This window comes from Podarcis erhardii (assembly GCF_964252035.2).
Source record: "Podarcis erhardii genome assembly, chromosome: 12".
Classification (NCBI taxonomy): Eukaryota; Metazoa; Chordata; class Lepidosauria; order Squamata; family Lacertidae; genus Podarcis; species Podarcis erhardii.
In genome coordinates this window covers 5,592,457-5,611,047 of record NC_138513.1, presented here as the reverse complement: position 1 = coordinate 5,611,047, position 18,591 = coordinate 5,592,457, and the positions used below count along the sequence as shown (strand labels likewise).

The following is an 18,591-nucleotide window of genomic DNA, read 5'->3' as shown; positions in this document are numbered from 1 at the left end:
AGACAGGAGTGCCTGGCGTGCTCTGGTTCATGGGGTCACGAAGAGTCGGACATGACTAAACGACTAAACAACAACAACATGTGAGACAGAGGCGTGTGCCGATATGTATGTGTCCAGCACGAGCACACATTGCACGTGTGTGCTGTTCGTGTGTTTCCTGTGTGCAGAAGCAGGTCCCCGGGCGAGGCAGACACCCCACTCTAGCATCGCGGCTTACTGGGAGAACAGCGGGGAGGGTAAATCAGTGAGGAGGTCAGTGTGAGCGATGGATGGGTTCTGCTGGTGCTTTTGCACCGTGCCAGCTTCCTTGTTACCTTGCCCCTCTCTGTCCTGGCAAACAACAGCGGCTCACCTGGTGGGAAGCTGGTCTAGCGGCTCCACTCAGTGGAAGTCCAGTGTGGAAAAGTACAGTGGTACCTCGGGTTACAGGCGCTTCAGGTTACAGACTCCACTAACCCAGAAATAGTACCTCGGGTTAAGAACTTTGCTTGAGGATGAGAATAGAAATCGTGCGGTGGCAGCGGGAGGCCCCGTTAGCTAAAGTGGTGCTTCCGGTTAAGAACAGTTTCTTCTTCTTTTTTTTAATAGTATTTATTCAAATTTTAAAGATTACAAAGATAAAAAATAAAAGAACAAAAAAAATAAAAAAGACAGAAAATATACAAACAATTGACAAAAAAACCCAGATCAAACCTTTACATAACTTTCTTTCCTTTGCTTATTTCCTTGACCTCCTCACACCTCCCTTTTTTGTATTCTAGTTCAATTAGATGTTTCAGCAAATCCTTTCCAGCTTTGTTTTTATCCTAATAATTTATCTTAATATACTGTAATTCTCGTCTTTCACCAATTAAAAAAATCAATTTTAACCTAATCCTTTATATCATTTCTGCTAAAACCACATTACTTCATTCCAACAACCTTCTAACATTCCCGGTTAAGAACAGTTTCAGGTTAAGAACAGACCTCCAGAACGAATTAAGTGTGTAACCAGAGGTAGCACTGTATATGTTCTGCATGCAAGAAGCCCATCACTCCCGGTTCAACACCTGCAAATTGCGCATGCCCTGACAACCAGCTGATTGTCAGGGCTTGCATAGCTCCATGCCCATCACTTTGTAAGGTCCGATGATCAGCTAGGCAAAATTAGGGTTGCCTGGAGTCAGCAGAGCTTATCTTTTCTGGCTCGTGAGCTGTATTTATTTACCCTTGGTCAAGCCTCCAGAGGCCACATGGCAGGGAAGGGGGATGTCAACGCACCTTTAAACACAGGAGAGTCACTGTGGCGCAGTGGTTAGAGTGCTGGACTAGGACCTGGGAGATCAGGGTTTCAAATCCCCACTCACCAAGTGACCTTGGGGAGCAGTAAGTAATTCTCAGCTTAACCTACCTCACAGGGTTGTTGTGAAGATGAAATGGAGCTGGGAGGAGAAAAGCTCCTTAGGAGAGAATGTTAGAATGATGTTGGACAGAAACTAAGTGGATACCAGCTGTAATGCAATGGTTGAGCAATAAGTTATAATAAGTTATAACAAGTTACAATAAGGATTTGCTGAGTTAAGAATCTGAACTGGAATACAAAAGGGGGAGGTGAGAGGAGGTCCGGGAAACAAGGTAATGGAAATAAGTAATGGGAATTATGTTTGTTTTGCTTTTTTTAATTGTGTATTTTTGTATTTTTGTTATTTTTTGTGCATTTTTGTTTTCTGTTGGTTTTTTGTATTAAATTGGAAATTCTAATAAATATCTTTTTTTAAAAAAAAGCTCCTTAGGAGAAAAGGGTGGGGTGTGAATGTGGTAATAAAACAAAATAAACATATAAGGTCCATATAGTAAAAGCTATGGTTTTCCCACTAGTGATGTATGGAAGTGATAGCTGGACCATAAAGAAGGCTGATCGCCCAAGAATGGATGCTTTTGGATTCTGGTGCTGGAGGAGACTCTTGAGAGTCCCATGGACTGCAAGAAGATCAAACCTCTCCATTCTGAAGGAAATCAGCCCTGAGTGCTCACTGGAAGTACAGATCCTGAAGCTGAGGCTCCAGTACTTTGGCCACCTCAGGAGAAGAGAAGACTCCCTGGAAAAGACCCTGATGCTGGGAAAGATGGAGGGCACAAGGAGAAGGGGACGACAGAGGATGAGATGGTGGGACAGTGTTCTCGAAGCTACCAGCATGAGTTTGACCAAACTGCGGAGGCAGTGGAAGACAGGAGTGCCTGGTGTGCTCTCATCCAGGGGGTCACGAAGAGTCGGACACGACTAAACGACTAAACAACAACAACAACAAAACATATAAGCACAGACAAAAGGTGCACACACAGAGGCACACAACCCTCTGCTTGCCTGATCTCTGCAGAGCATTTAAGGAGGGAGGATTATTGCCAAATGGATCGATCTGATTACCAGAGAGGTGGCAGTTTGCACCCCCATTTTGGCACTGAGCTCTGCCCACCCCCACAGCGCTGTATCTTCTATCATTTTGTAAATGTTTTTGCTACCACCAAAATCGGCATCGTCTTCACGGATCAGAATAATTTGTTTGATGAACTGATACTATTTTTATGTTATGTTTAGATATTTATTTATTTTTCTTTTTGTGTTTTGGTGTTTTTTGCAACTGTTGTAACTGTTGATTTGTTTTTCTTTTTGGTTATTTAGGTGAAAACTAATAAAAAAAAAAAGAATAATTTGCTTGATGGAGAGTGGGATTGAAGAAGAAGAGGAGTTTGGATTTGATATCCCCCTTTATCACTACCCTAAGGAGCCTCAAAGCGGCTAACAATCTCCTTTCCCTTCCTCCCCCACAACAAACACTCTTTGAGGTGAGTGGGGCTGAGAGACCTCAGAGAAGTGTGACTGGCCCAAGGTCACCCAGCAGCTGCAGGTGGAGGAGCGGGGAAGTGAACCCGGTTCACCAGATTACGAGTCCACCGCTCTTAACCACTACACCACACTGGCTCTCACACTGGGCCCACAAACTGGGGGTCAGCTTTAAAAGCTGGCTATCAGAAGCCGACCAGCACCCAGCGGAATTGGCAAAGTGTGGCTTGGTGTAATTTGAGCCAGCTTGCTGGCGACAGACAAAGCCTCACAATCACCTTCTGGATCAACTCAATTCAAGGGCAGCCCCACCCAAAACACACCTAGATGGCTGTATCTGCCTGCACAGCCCAAATAACTGCATATGTCTTGCAAAATGTGTGAATAATTAGCAATACAATAAGCTGTAGCACCATGTTAGCTTCAAGTTATACCATATCGCCTGAATTATATATAAATATATATAATCATCCCCCTCCATGTTTGCAATAGGCACCTGTTTCTAACACAGAAAACTGTTGTGTCTGCAGTAAGTTCAAAAATAAATCCACTCTCCACAGTTTAAAAGCCCCAAAATTAATGATAAGACTGTTTTAAAAATACTGCAAGCCTTTTTGTTAATCTTCATTCCCAGCATAAGGAAGCTAATAATAATAATAACAATAATAACAATAGAAACATATATTTGTAGAATTGGAAGGAATCCCGCAAGTCATCTGGTCTAACTCCCTGCAATGCAAGAATCACTTCACTGCTGGAAAATCCTTGACAGACAGCCATCCAATCTCTGCCCCGTGATCCTCAGAAGGGTGGTAGAAAAATTCAATAACTAATCACTAATAATGACAGTCTGTTTCGCGGTTGAGCAGCTCTCACTATCTGTAAGACTGTGCGTCAAATCTCATTAAATATATGTGTGTGTTTGAATGCGCACATGCATTATATATGCACAATCAGGTGCACACACACCCAGAATTTCCTCTTCAAATTTGCAACTTATGGGGAACAAAGTTCATAAAAACTCCCTCAAACTGCAGACTTCAAGGGAAAATAAATAAATCATATAATCAGGAGCAGGAAGGTTTCAGCGGGCTGCAGACATGCGAAGAGAACTTCTTCAGAACTATTTTCTTACCCACTCAAGCTTAGGGATTATTAGCATGATTATTCCCCAAAACAAGCATTCCCTAAGCTTGCATTGAGAAAAAAATAGCTTTCAGAAAAGCATTTGCTCCTTGCAGAAGGCTTCCTGGAGGGGTCTCTCCTGCACTGACGCAAAAAACCCCTAAAAGAAGCCACTTTGCAAGCCCCAGTACCTTTTCCAGAGAGCTGGTGGGGCAGGCAGCTCCGAGCAGAGCAGGAGAGACGCCTCTTCTTCCGAAGCTCAGGTCCCGCTCACTCACAGCTGGATGGCAACAAGGCTGATGTGCCAGCGGCAGCAGGATGCCAGAGAAAGTGAGCTGGAGCGGCTTCCTGGAAGTGTTTACATAGGTGTCTCCAATCTCCACCCCCCCACCCCAAATGACACCCAGGGGGGCTGGCTCAGTTTGTGCAGGCAAGCGGGGGGGGGGGGGGGCTTGTCCATCACCGCTCCCAGGTGCGGACGATTGACGGTTTCCGTGCAGGCAAATAGGTCCCAGGTTCGTTCCCTGGTGCCGAAAGGTAGGGCTGGGGGTGTCGTTGCCTGAAACCCTGGAGAGCTGGAATTTTCAGATTGGGAAAGGTTATGGAAAACTGACCTGAAATTCTCGCCATGCTGTACGTTGAAAGAAAACTATATGAAAAAGATGTACTGGTGATATTTGATTCCTAGTAAGTTAGCGAATAGGGGACGCAGGTAGCGCTGTGGGTTAAACCACAGAGCCTAGGATTTGCTGATCAGAAGGTCAGCGGTTCGAATCCCCGTGACGGGGTGAGCTCCCATTGCTCGGTCCCAGCTCCTGCCAACCTAGCAGTTCGAAAGCACGTCAAAGTGCAAGTAGATAAATAGGTACCGCTCTAGCGGGAAGGTAAACGGCATTTCCATGCGCTGCTCTGGTTTGCCAGAAGCGGCTTAGTCATGCTGGCCACATGACCCGGAAGCTGTATGCCAGCTCCCTCGGCCAGGAAAGCGAGATGAGCGCTGCAACCCCAGAGTCGGCCACGACTGGACCTAATGGTCAGGGGTCCCTTTACCTTTAAGTTAGCGAAAATGTATAAGGCAGGTACTAAAATCTACTGGAAATGTAAAAAAAAAAAAAAGGCACTTTTTATCCTATGTAAGGTTATAAAAGCATTCTGGGAAATGATATATAAAGGAATGAAAAAAAGTTTAAAATAATGTTTATTGGGGGGGATGGGACCAGAAGCCTTTTTATTAGGAATTGTAGGTGCTGATATTCAAAAGGAGCAGAAAATACTTTTTAGTATGCAACAACAGCTGCCTGGATGCTATTAGCCCAGAGATGGAAAGAAGGCAAAGTATCTAGCAGAGAAGAATGGCAAATTAAACTGTTGGACTATGCCGAAATGGCAAAACTGACTGGAAAGCTCAGGAACCAAAACATTAACAAAGAATGGGGGAAAATTATAATTTATCTTAGGGACCACTGTAAGCAGATGAAAACATTAGCAGGATTGCAATAACACTTGTGATTTAGCAAGTACTATGGAGATAATGGTATTATATAAAATATGGACTAGTGAAAAAGATGCAATAGAAAAGGTTTAACAATAGGACCCACAAAGGGGAAGGTGGGAAGTCCAGAAATTTGGAGGAATCTACAGTGGTGCCTCGCAAGACGAAAAGAATCTGTTCCGCGATTCTCTTCGTCTAGCGGTTTTTTTGTCTTGCGAAGCAAGCCCATTGACGGCTTAGCGGCTTAGCGCTATTAGCGGCTTTTAGCGGCTTAGCGGATCAGCTGATAAGCGGCTTAGCGGCTTCGAAAAAGGGGGGGAAGGGAAAAAAACCCACAGGAACTCGCAAGACATTTTCGTCTTGCGAAGCAAGCCCATAGGGAAATTCGTTTTGCGAAGCGCCTCCAAAACGGAAAACCCTTTCGTCTAGTGGGTTTTCCGTCTTGCGAGGCGTTCGTCTTGCGGGGCACCACTGTATAAATGTGGATATGTATGGTCGTATTGTTATAATTTTATATTTTAAAAATCAAATAAATATTATTTCAAAAAGAAAGAAAGAAACCCTGGAGAGCTGCTGCAAGTCAGGGGGGAGGGAACCTTTTCAGCCTGTGCTGCAGCCCTGGGCCCACGCAATGATGGTGAGGTCCAGCAATGATGGGGAGGTCCCAGGCGCTGATCAGATCCCAAGAAACCTGCTCAAGTCTCCATTAAAAAATAGACAAAGCTGCCATTTGTAGGTCACAACATTATGATGGAAGATTGGGGAAAATTATGGAAAACTGATTTAAAATTTACAGATTGTTCCTTACTGAAGGAAAATTACATGAAGATGATGTAAAGATGGTATACGACCCCAGTGCAGTTAGGGGAAAATGTAAAAAACTAGTTCAAATATATGTTGGAAGTGTAAGGAAAAGGAGGGGACATTTTATCATATGTGGTGGGATTGTAAGCTAATTAAAAAAAATTGGGAAATGATATATAATGAATTGAAGAAAATGTTCCATTTAACATTTGTTAAAAAACCTGAAGCATTTTTGTTAGGGATTGTAGGGAAAGATCTGCCAAAAAAGCTGAAAAACATCTTCATGTATGCGACAACGGCCGCAAGAGTTCTGGTAGCACAAGGATGGAAGACTGAAGAAACCCCAACTAAAGGATCATGGCAAGAAAAATTGATGGACTATGCAGAACTGTCAAAATTGACATACAAGCCACGGGACAAGGATAACTGTGACTTTAAGGATGAATGGGAACCCTTTACAAAGTATTTGAAGACGCAACAAAGAGAACTGGACTCCTTGGCTGGCTTTGAATAAACATTCACAAACATTTCTATTGATGACAATCAGCTAAATAGATTGAAGATCTATACAACTGTGTAACATGCAAAAAACAGCATTCTTAGAGAAACCAAAGACTGGAACTGAGGGAAGCCAGTGGTGGGGGTGGGTGGGTTTTGTGTGGGGGATGGGGGGAGGGAGGAAAAATGGGGGGGGTGAATAAGGATGATATGTTTCTGGTTAATATGTTTTGTTTTAATTTTGAATTAAAAAGTTTTTTTAAAAAATATATAAAGCTGCCGTCCAAACAAAGCACATTAGCATTTCACGTGCCTGTTCTGGTTACAGCCCATCTTTCCTCTGAGGAGTTCAAGGGGGGGGGGATTCTCCTCCTCCCCCTTCCCAACCCATTTTATCCTCACAACAGCCCTGTGACATAGAGACTGGACCAAGGTCACCCAGTGAGTTTCAAGGCTGAGCGGAGTTTTCCCTCTAGTCTCTCAGATCCTAGACTAAGACTTGATCCACATTTTGTATTTTCTGAGAGTGTGGAAATAGCTGAGGCCTGGATGGTCAGTCCTGCCTGGTTGCAATACAGTCCCCCATAAATGAAGCTGCCTTGCACCATTGTTCAAGGTAGCTCAGAAATGGCTACACCAGGAGTGGGGGATCTCAGGGGTCATGTGTGGCCCTCAGAGTCTCTCTCTCTGGCCTTGGGCCTTGCCCTCTGGCCACACACCTTCTCCCGAGGCCACACTCTTGAATTCTGGACGTGCTTCAGCCTCGGTTCAGTATACCTGAAGGAGCGTCTCCACCTCCATCGTTCAGCCCGGACACTGAGGTCCAGTGCCGAGGGCCTTCTGGCGGTTCCCTCGCTGCGAGAAGTCAAGTTACAGGGAACCAGGCAGAGGGCCTTCTCGGTCGTGGCACCTGCCTGGTGGAACGCCCTCCCACCAGACGTCAAAGAGAAAAATAACTACCAAACTTTTAGAAGACATCTGAAGGCAGCCCTGTTTAGGGAAGCTTTTAATGTTTAATAGGTTATTGTATTTTAGTGTTCTGTTGGAAGCCGCCCAGAGTGGCTGTGGAAACCCAGCCAGATGGGCGGGGTGTAAATAATAAATTATTATTATTATTATTTGCTTGGACAGAGGTTAAAGAAAAGTGATATCACAGAGGAATAGTGGGAGGAACCAGCTGGGGAACCCCAAGGCAAGAAGGCTCACAGCCCGGGGAGCGGTGGTGGGGTGACGACGAGCGGTCACAGGGAGAAGACCGGGAAGAGAAGGCATTGGAAGCTGAAGAGGTAACAGGGCTTAGTGAGCTGGAAGAGTCTGGGGCAGAGAGAAGCCCAGAATCCGAGACAGATGCTAAGGCCGGAGAGGAAGACAAGCACAGAGATGAGTCAGGCTGGTGAAGAGTCGCGGGTGTCTCCCCCTCCTGCTGCGAGAACCTCCCCTCCCCACTGGTCTCCCAGAACCAGGAGAGGCATGAAAAGGGCAGATATGTTTGCTTCATGCAGGCTCAGTCTCAGATTGCTTGGGGAAAACCCTGGAGAGGAGGGGACTTAGGCAGCTGTGGGGAGCCGGGGACCTTCAGCCTCAGCAACTGCAAGACCTACCGGAGATGAGTTGCTGTGTTCATTATTCCTGACACTCCTGTGCAGATCCTAAAGATAAAGAGTTAACTCCAACTGGTTTACTGCTGGCTGGCTCCTGACAGATGTACACAGAAACAAGTCCACTGTATGAAGGCAAAATTCACATTTGGTGCACTCTCCACTTCTGCCTCTGGTCTCAGCCACCACTGGCCATGTGGCCCTTGGAAGACTGAGCAGAAGGGAATGTGTGTCATGGTCCGGATCACAGGTGATCGAAGTCCCGGCAGGGGACGTCAGGACCGGGCGGGGTGGGACCAGGAACAGGGGTCTAGAAGACATGAAGCCAAGAGTCCGAGGGTCAGAGAGCCGGGAGTCAAGAAGCCAAGGGTCCGAGGGTCAGGAAGCAAGGAGTCACGAAGTCAAGGTTCCGAGGGTTGAGAAGCAAGGAGTCATGGAGTCAAGGTGCGAGGATCAGGAAGCAAGAAGCCAAACGCTGTGGCAAAGAGCCGAAGGGAAATGCTGACTTTATATCCCTTCCTAGCTCTTGCCACCAGGTGCTGTGAGTTACCAATCTGCCTCACCTGTGAGGCCACGCCTTGCCTCTTCAGAACAAACTTAGGAAGGTCCTGCAAAGTCCTATTGGCCACAGGGCCTGTCTCCTGCACACACTCCTGACAATGTGGCTCTCAGGATGAAGAAAGTTCCCCATGCCTGTCTACTACAGTTTTTAATCTGGGTGCATATTTAATGTGGGGGTGGCGCAATGACAATAGAGTATCCTTCGGCCGCAGTCTGAAGTGGTGTAGTCCTCGTCCGCACAAGACCAGGCCGCAAGCAAGTCCTTTTTCCTCCCACAACTGGAATCTGGCGTTGGGGTGTGCATGTTTCATCCCAATATAGAAATATGAGCACATATAACCTTGCTGTTAACAAGCCATTCCAGAGAACGAGGAGTAATAAAGAGCCCCCGAAAGAGAGGAGAGGGGGAGAGAAGCAGCTGTAAAAACAAAGATTAAAATGAGCTGAACTCCAACAACTTTCGAGTCAGTGGCCTCCACATGGCAACAAAACCTCCACCTGGTTCAACGCTGGGTTTTTCCTTCCTTCGTGGGGTGGCATGATTTTCATGAATGAACGAGCATCTATGAATGGTGGAAGTTGTGTGCTCAATCTGGGTTTACCCCCCCCCCAAACTCCTATTGAAAAAAACGGAGGTAGGGCCCAAAGCTGGCTGCATAAGGCAGGCACAACGAGGTGACAGTCTGTGAGGATGGAACAACGATGCCAGGAGCAGCAGGCAAGTCTGATTTATTTTAGCACTCTTTCTAGCATGGACCCCTCCTGTGAATGGAAATGCACCCCCAGAATTCTCTGGCTGTCGGGAACTCCAGAGCTTGAATCAGGAACCTGACGGGAGTGAGGCTGCCTGCCTGGGAAGGCAGTATCAGTCACAACAGTTAGCAGGCCGTTGAAAAACTCATTTGACCAGGGCTAGGGTTAAAGGTAAAGGGTAAAGGGGACCCCTGACCATTAGGTCCAGTCGTGGCTGACTCTGGGGTTGCAGTGCTCATCTCGCTTTATTGGCCAAGGGAACCAGCGTACAGCTTCCGGGTCATGTGGCCAGCATGACTAAGCCGCTTCTGGCAAAGTAGAGCAGTGCACGGAAACTCCGTATACCTTCCCGCCGGAGCAGTACCTATTTATCTACTTGCACTTTGACGTGCTTTCAAACTGCTAGGTTGGCAGGAGCAGGGACTGAGCAATGGGAGCTCACCCCGTAGTGGGGATTCAAACCGCCGACCTTCTGATTGGCAAGTCCTAGGCTCTGTGGTTTAACCCACAGCGCCACCCACGTCCCAGGCCTAGGGTTAGGTGTGAGCAAATTTGCCAGTTTCAGTTTTCTCATTTTTCAGCTCTGAAGTTACTGTAAGTTCTCCACATTTTCACATCAGTTTGCAATTTTAAAAGCGCCCGTGAACATTCGTCAGCAAATTTGTCCTAATATGCAATTTTGCCCAATCTAAGTCATTTTGCAAGCCATAGGCACCATCCACCACGGGGCCTGGTATAAACCTGCTTTATACCAGGTCCTAGTAAGATACGCGGGTGGCGCTGTGGGTTAAACCACAGAGCCTAGGACTTGCCGATCAGATGGTCGGCGGTTCAAATCCCCGTGCGACAGGGTGAGCTCCCGTTGCTCGGTCCCTGCTCCTGCCAACCTAGCAGTTCAAAAGCACGTCAAGTGCAAGTGGATAAATAGGTACCGCTCTGGCGGGAAGGTAAACAGCGTTTCCGTGTGCTGCTCTGGTTCGCCAGAAACGGCTTAGTCATGCTGGCCACATGATCCGGAAGCTGTACGCCGGCTCCCTTGGCCAATAAAGCGAGATGAGCGCCACAACCCCAGAGTCGGCCACAACTGGACCTAATGGTCAGGGGTCCCTTTACCTTTACCTAATAAGATGGTATGACCACTGGTGCAGGAAGGTGGGGGTGGTGGGGGCGGTCTGTCCCAGGTGTCATCCCTGAGTGGGGGTTACATCGCTGCTCCGCCCTCCTGGGATGCTTGCCACTCGCCACGGGCGACTAGCTCTGCCTCTGTGTAGGACCCTGAGATTTAAAAAATGAAACACATACCTAAGTCACCCCAAAGGGAAATTCAAGGAAGGCTCCATGCCCAACACAAAGTCCCTTGCAGAACCAGAACCTCCAGCAGGCAAGCAGATGGGGAACGTGGTTCTCCAGCTGTTTTTTGGACTACAACTCCCATCATCCCTAGCTAGCAGGACCAGTGGTCAGAAAGGATGGGAACTGTAGTCCCAAAACAGCTGGGGACCCAAGTTTGGGAAACTCTGAACTGGAGGCCTCTGAGGAACCGCACATGAAAACCCAGGAGGAACGATTGCTTTTTTCCAGCCCATGAAAGTCATCCCTGCAAATGCACGAAAGACAGTGGGCGATTTTGCAAGATGGGGTTGGGGGGCCCGAGCTGTTGGCAGCCCCTGGACTTCACTTGGGGTGAGCAGATCCTGGAGCTGAAATGGCGGCTCATCATTCTCCATCCCCAACTAACCTTTGCATTCCTCAGCTAAGGCAAGTCTTCCCGACGTATCCCCAGACAGCTGCCCCAGCCCACTGGAATTCCAGCCTCAACGCGCACACACATGGACAGAAAGAATAGGTAATAAACCCTGTATGTCATCGCAGCTTCCTCCAACAATGGAAGGGTCAGTTCCTGTGAGCCAGGGACGGCTGCCGGCATTTCAATAGCTGGAACTAGGTGTAGCTCAGCTCCCAGATCCATGAGTCAAATATACAAGCAATTCAGGGTCCGAAGCTCTCTACCGGTCCGTATCTTAATGCTCTGGCAAGGGACCAGGAAATGAACAAGGCATTCCTAAAGGCCACAATATTGCTGTTTCAATCCTCTAATTTTCCACCACCGGTTGTGAAACTCCTCTCTTGGCCACCGCCAAGGGGTAATTAAGAGCAGGATGGCAGTGCTTTTGCCAAGGGGTGAGGTTCATGCTGAATCCAGTTCCACCTGGATTTTTCACGGGAAGCCAGTGGCAGAGCGCAGGCATGGCGCGACGGATGCAGAGCAACTCTGTGCGCAAAGTCCATAGGTTCAACCCCTGCTGTCCTACACTAGTGTAGTGGTTAGAGCAGGATAATAATAATAATAATAATAATAATAATAATAATAATAATAATTTATTATTTATACCCCACCCATCTGGCTAAGTTTCCCCAGCCACTCTGGGCGGCTCCCAATCAAGTATTAAAAACAATACAGCGTTAAATATTAAAAACTTCCCTGAACAGGGCTGCCTTCAGATGTCTTTTAAAGATAGGATAGCTACTTATTTCCTTCACATCTGACAGGAGGGCGTTCCACAGGGCGGGCGCCACTACCGAGAAGGCCCTCTGTTTGGTTCCCTGTAACCTTACTTCTCGCAATGAGGGAACCGCCAGAAGGCCCTCGGCGCTGGATCTCAGTGTCCGGGCTGAATGATGGGGGGGAAATGGGGGTGGAGGATGGGTTAGGGGACTGGTGGGCCAGATTACTACATTCCCCCTCCCATTGCGGGGTGGCCATTTGTCAATCATGTGGTGTTACAATGAAATCAGGTGATCTTTCTTGCCCACTGAGGTCCTCAGGTGCCCCCTTCAAGGTGCTAGATTGCCCAGAACTCTCCATGAGGCTTTGCAGGCCCAGACGATCAACTGAGCCTGCAAACCCCCTTTTGGCTGAAGCAGGCTTTCACCTGCCCCACACCTGATGTTCAGTATGGCATCAAGTGTAGGACAGGTGGGTGAGGCTTCATGGTCCAAGCGGTTTAACTTGTTGGACCAGGGCCTGGGGGATCAGGGTGCAAATTCCCACTTAGCCATGAAGCTCACAGGGTGACCTTGGCCCAGTCACCAACACTCAGCAGGGCCGACCTCATACGGCTGCAGTAAGGATGTTGCGGAGAGAGGAAGAACAGTGTGTGCAATTTTGAGCTCCTTGGAGGTAAGATAAATATTCATATTTATGAATGAATGAATGAATGAGAAGGAATCTTGCCAGAGATTATTAGAATTGTAGACCTGGAAGGGACCACAAGGGTCATCTAATCCAACCCCCTGAAATGCAGGAATATTTTGCCCAACTAGGGGCTCAAACCCATGACCCTGAAATTAATCCTGAAATACATCATTTATGTACAGTGGTGCCCCGCAAGACGAATGCCTCGCAAGACGGAAAACCCGCTAGACGAAAGGGTTTTCCGTTTTGGAGGCACTTCGCAAAACGAATTTCCCTATGGGCTTGCTTCGCAAGACGAAATGTCTTGCGAGTTCCTGCGGATTTCCCCCCCTTCCCCTAAGCCGCTAAGCCGCTTATCAGCTGATCCGCTAAAAGCCGCTAAACCGCTAATAGCGCTAATCCGCTAAGCTGTCAATGGGCTTGCTTCGCAAGACGAAAAAACCGCTATACGAAGAGCCTCACGGAACGGATTAATTTCGTCTTGTGAGGCACCACTGTATTTCTATCAAGAAAGGCTTGTTAGAGCCATGTGGCTAAGCTGGAGCCATCAGCGTAGCCTTTGCACATGCTGAGTTCATCAGGTATGCCAGGAAAGGACACTAGGCCTGATTACCTAGTTCCTTCCAAGGTGAGCTAAGCCCGGCAGGACAGCTTACTCTATGGTCTTAACTCCTCTGTGCCTTAATTAGACTTAAGCGTGTTGGTTATATGAGGTTGGTTATCCCACAATCTGGGTTTTGTGGGTGCCTCCAGCCGGACCCTGTATGCATTTAAATAAAGGTAAGGGGACCCCTGACCATTAGGTCCAGTCGCGGACGACTCTGGGGTTGCGGCGCTCATCTCGCTTTACTGGCCGAGGGAGCCGGCGTACAGCTTCCGGGTCATGTGGCCAGCATGACTAAGCCACTTCTGGCGAACCAGAGCAGCGCACGGAAACGCCGTTTACCTTCCTGCTGGAGCGATACCTATTTATCTACTTGCACTTTGACGTGCTTTCGAATTGCTAGGTTGGCAGTATTTAAATACACATGCATTAAAGGGCTCTAGAAAGTGATGAGAAAATGCTCTGAAAAGTCTGGAAATGAATGAATTAGTAATGAGAAGACATGAAAACATGCCACAAGCAAGCCAGGACAAATGCAGGATAAATTGTCATATACAGTCGCACCTCGGGATAAATACGCTTCAGGATAAGTATTTTCGGGTTGCGCTCTGTGGCGACCCAGAAGTAACGGAGTGCGTTACTTCCGGGTTTTGCCGCTCGCGCATGCGCAAACGGTCAAAATGACATCACATGCATGCGTGGAAGTGGCGAAACACGACGCTCACAGTTGCGTCTTATGTTGTGTTCAGGATGTGAATGGGACTCCAGAACAGATCCCGTTTGCATCCCAAGGTATCACTGTATAAACTACCCCCTAAATGAATCAGAACAAGAGTGCACACAGTCTACCCTCCTTGTAAGCTTCCTGCAAGAAAATTAGGACAAACACTCAGGAACAGGCCTGGAACAGGCCTCTGTCTGTGAAACTAGGAAAGTCTAGCTGCAGGGGAGTTATACTGGGATGTGAGGGACTGGAACAGGCTAAGCAACAGGAGTGTGCATGGAGGGGAAGGAAGAAACAGCCATTTTCCTCAGGCCCAGTATCTCCTGGAAGGGCTGGGAGCGACACCTGCCTGACACCCTCAAGAGCTGCTGCCGGTCAGTGTCAACAACACTGAGCTAGATGGACCAATGGTCTGTGTAAGGATATCAGGGGGTTACTCGAGAGCAATCAGGCAAATGCCTCCCTGGTTGGCTGTAAAGCCTCGTTATTGGTGCCCAAAACCCTTCACCATGCAGAGAGCCACTATTCCGTGGCTGGCTCATTCACTGGCAGAATCTGAGAGTGAGCGGTCCTTAAACCTTCCCCAGCAGAGTAGTTTACTGACGCCCAATCTGCGCCTCCCCTCTCGGCACGGAAGCCTACTGCGCAGGGAGGGTGTGGGTAACGGAGGACCTCTCTCCTCCCTGCTTTGCCCAGGCAAGGTGTCCTGGCACTGCCTCCTCCGTGCCCTGCAGCTCCTCTCCACTGGAGGTGTGGTTACTCTCCTCCGCTGAGGAGCAGCTGCTTCCCACGATCTTTGGGGGATCTCTGTAACCCATCCGGCTTTTCCCCTCTCGCCCCTGAGCCGATGGCAGTTCCCTGACAGTCTGACTCTGAATAAGGAACTTTCCAGTGTGCCCCTTGTTAGGGCTTGAAGCAGAGAGCCAGTTCTTGCCAATGACTCTTGTCCTCCCCTTAGCACACCCTCGGCACCAGTTGCTGAATGAAGCCAGCATCCCTTTCCACAGTCATCAGAGCACACGCCTGCATCCTGCAACCCCTCCTTCGGGCAATCTCAGCCCGTGCTGCAAATATTTGCTTTGGCTCCCCTTGGCGGAGCTCCCTCCTCATCAGGAGCTACAACAATGCGGATTGCTGGGTATTTAAAAATAATAATCATCATTATCATTATTACAATGGGGAAATGCCTCTCTCCACATTCCTCAGGTCGGAGTCTCCTCCCGGGCCAAAGCTTTGCCTGGTTTTATACACGCATGAACATGGAAGTGGTTTCGTTCCAGGGCGGCCCATCCAACCATCTGGAACAGATATCCCTCCAAAAACAGGACCTGCTTCCCATTGGATTGCCAAGTTGGAAAGCCAAAAATCCTAGAAAGAGGAATAAAAAATAACTGGAAGAATAAAGGGGTTCTTCTTTTATTGCTGCATGTTTCACACATGATTATGCACAGGAACATAGTCCTGCTATTAGGCTGACTGCTGGGGGTTGAATCTGGCACCGTCTGCATTCAAGGGAAGTGCTACCGTATTTTCCGGCCTATAAGACGACTGGGCGTATAAGACGACTCACCAACTTTTCCAGTTAAAATATAGTTTGGGATATACTCGCCGTATAAGAATACTCCTCTTCTAAGGCACACCAAATAAAAATTTTAAAAAACCAGTCTCCAGTGCAGCTCGGAAATCCGCTCCACTTCCCAGTGGCTGGGGGCTTCTGGGGCCAATATTCAAGCGTATTTCTGCTTCATCTAGAGAGCTTGGTGTTCTCTGATTTAATTTGCTGTCGTTTTATCCTTTGGTGGTGAGTTGCTGCAGGAGCTGCTTCTGTAGCCGGCGTATAAGACGACCCCTGACTTTTGAGAAGATTTTCCTAGGTTAAAAAGTAGTCTTATACGCCAGAAAATACAGTAATTCACTGAGATTTGGCCCTAATAGGAACATAGGTAAAGGTAAAGGGACCCCTGACCATTAGGTCCAGTCATGGCTGGCTCTGGGGTTGCGGCACTCATCTCGCTTTATTGGCCGAGGGAGCCGGCGTACAGTTTCCGGGTCATGTGGCCAGCAGGACTAAGGCGCTTCTGGCAAACCAGAGCAGCGCACAGAAATGCCGTTTACCTTCCCGCCGGAGCGGTACCTATTTATCTACTTGCCCTTTGATGTGCTTTCAAACTGCTAGGTTGGCAGGAGCTGGGACTGTGCAACGGGAGCTCACCCCGTAGTGGGGATTCGAACCGCCAACCTTCTGATCGGCAAGTCCTAGGCTCTGTGGTTTAACCAACAGCGCCACTGTAGGTTATAGAGCCTATTAAAAGTAAAAAATGCCATCCTGAGTGCTTATTGCAAACTAACCAGGGCTACTGTCAAAATGTTGGAACAAATGCTCAGACACGCTTCTTTGAAGGAAAATTACAAGTTAAGCTGCAAACGTTTTGAACTGTGCACTTGGACTTCTTTTAAAGATTGATGTAAGACTTTTTCTATTTGAAATGATGCTCCAAATAATAATAATAATAAAAGGAACAAGGAAACCAGATGTCTCCGCTGCTCAGTGCTAGACACTCCCCTCCTCCCGTATTTAACAAATCTGAATAGTCACTTACTCGGAGTTGCCAAAACTTCTGTCTCTTGCGGTTTTCATTTGACAAACGGCCTTTCAGCAGCATCTGGGCTGCAGCGCAGTCAGTGGCACACACAGGGCAGCGGATGGCAAATATATATTTGAGAACCTAGCAACGCTTCACCGCTAAGGCAAGAACGACCCCTCAAAGGAAAACAGAGTGCAGTCCCCCACGTGTCCCCAGTTACTGGGACCTAACCACGGCCAGAACATCCATCTCATCGGCTCAGCTCCTCTTTCTGTTTTCAGCTTGGCATCAGGCAGGCACATCTGGAATCCTTAAGCTCCAAAGCCAGATCCTCTGACCAGGGGCGGGTGGTGGCAATTTCACAGATGTTTATATTAGGCAATCCCCAATCCATGTTAACAGCATCTGGAAACATGGCAGAAAACGAGTTCTCCTCCTGAGAAAACCTTCCCACCAGGATCTAAGGCCAGAGATCATCCCTGCAGCTCTGGAGAGAGCAAGGCAGGCATCAAATCGTAGCTGAGCAACCGGAGGAAAGTTTGCAGAACGCTCTGCTTTGTTCTGGGGTGGCTAGCAAATTTCAGCTGCCAAATGCGCTCCTATTCTTCCTCCATCCCTTTGCTAAGAAAATAGTTTATGCCTCGTGCTCCATGGTCAGATTGTTCAGGGACCTTTGGCCACAGCCCATCCGTCTCAAGGGAGTCTTTATCTGAACTCCACAATTGGCCCATTGAAAGCGTAATCTCTGGAGGTCGTGTGCTTTGGAGAGTCTGCAGCTTGTGCAAAACTGATACATCACTGGAGGTGGTGTGCATAAAGACAGTCATCTTCCTCTCTGTGGTGCGGGGATGCGCAGAGGAACAAGCTGCAACTGCAGAATGCGCCCATTGTCTTTTTGACCACAGACCCTGAGCTTTAACCCCAGAGTCGCCGTTTGATGCTCACGTATGCGCAGAATCCGGGAATCAGGCCAGGACATTCCCCACACAAACTTATTACCTTATGGGATACGCCAGACACAATGCTCAGTTAACGTAAGGCATGTCTTGCTGCAAGATGGGCCAACACCCACCAGCTAATTAGATTCCATTTTTAAAAGAAAAATAAAATTAAAATAAAAGGTTGAGACAAATTTGAAGGAGGTGTGTCGATAGCTATTGATTGCAATAGGTATGTCGAACCTTCATGTTCAGAAGCAGAAAACCTCCGATGGTGCAGAGTAAACAACAGCAGGGTGTGGAATAAAGAATGGCCTTTGTGTTCTTCCCTTGTGTGTGATACAACTGCACACGATCCTGCAAAACTGTTCTTTCTTACAACTCTGGGAATATGAGAAGGTAAGACACTAAGTTTCTAAACCACACGACGAGAGAAAAGACTGAAAATGTGCCGGCAAGTTTTTCTTGATAAGGTTCCGAGGAACTTCAGCCAGGGAACCTTTAAGCGGGTCCCATTTGCCTTATTCTGAGCCACCGTGGTAAACTTGTCAACGTAGAAAGTCTCACCAACTCACTGTTGTACTTCAGCGACACTACTGCAAACAGCCTTAGGGTGGCACTGTGTCCAGGGACTGGCAGGACTCTGAGGAGTGTGGACCGGGGGAAAGGAGCCTGGAGTCTGACTTGGGAGGGGGGGGCAGTGGTTTCTGGTGGACCTGTACCAGCCAGGAGGCAAGAATCAGGAGGCAGGGGAAGCTCCAGAGCTGGAGGAAGAGGCAGGAGAGGCTAGCAATGGGCCAGGTGCTTTCTTCTGCTTCCCTGCACCACTGTCTCCCAGAACCAGGAAAGAAGTGAAGTGGGAGGAGCAGAGGGAGCTTCTGTTCAGGCATAG

General features: G+C 48.0%; 1 protein-coding gene across 4 annotated transcripts in view; it reads right to left on the bottom strand.

Annotated features, from left to right (window-relative positions):
• The window catches only part of GJC2 (gap junction protein gamma 2), a 63,063-nt gene that overhangs the window by 28,888 nt on the left and 15,584 nt on the right, over positions 1–18,591 (bottom strand). The window contains exon 1 of one of the 4 annotated variants that reach the window (XM_081834475.1): positions 16,777–17,410. The exons of 2 other annotated variants lie outside the window; for them this stretch is intronic. The gene's annotated coding sequence lies outside the window, so the exon portion shown is untranslated. Of the gene's footprint in view, positions 1–4,137; positions 4,248–16,776; positions 17,411–18,591 lie in introns of those variants that run through there. One more of the 4 variants, XM_081834478.1, reaches the window with a different exon arrangement.